The sequence below is a fragment of the Eimeria mitis genome, genomic scaffold, assembly GCF_000499745.2.
Source record: "Eimeria mitis Houghton genomic scaffold, Emh_scaff900, whole genome shotgun sequence".
Taxonomy (NCBI): domain Eukaryota; phylum Apicomplexa; class Conoidasida; order Eucoccidiorida; family Eimeriidae; genus Eimeria; species Eimeria mitis.
Genome location: NW_013576622.1, coordinates 9,200 through 9,563, shown reverse-complemented (window position 1 = coordinate 9,563; position 364 = coordinate 9,200). Strand labels below are relative to the sequence as shown.

General features: G+C 59.3%; 1 protein-coding gene across 1 annotated transcript in view; it reads left to right on the top strand.

The window, feature by feature from the left end:
* EMH_0024960 (uncharacterized protein) overlaps positions 1-364 on the top strand; it is a gene marked incomplete at both ends in the record, with an annotated part of 12,942 nt that overhangs the window by 4,284 nt on the left and 8,294 nt on the right. The gene's annotated exons all lie outside the window — the stretch shown is intronic.

Sequence of the window (364 nt, the reverse complement as noted above, 5' to 3'; positions counted from 1 at the left end):
AGCAGCAGCAGCAGTAGAACAAGCTGCAGCATTGGGGATGGGCTAGAAGGGGGGATGCATGTGGGTGCTGATGCAGCAGCAGCAGCAGCAGCAGCAGCAGCAGCAAGAGCAGCAGCAGCAGGGGGGGGTGTTGCATCTCTCCTTCCTGTTGCTGTTCCTCTGCTGCAGCAGCTGCAGCAAGGCAGCAGCAGCAGCAGCAACTGGGTTGCATCGTTCGTAGATTTTCTCTCTCTGCTGCTGCAGCACTGGGCTCCTGCTGCTGCTTCTCTGTTTGTTGCTTCTGTTGCTGCTGCATTTGCTGCTGTTGGCCTGCTGCAGCTGCTGCTGCAGCCACCGCAGCTGCACCTCGGTGTCTCTAGAGCCC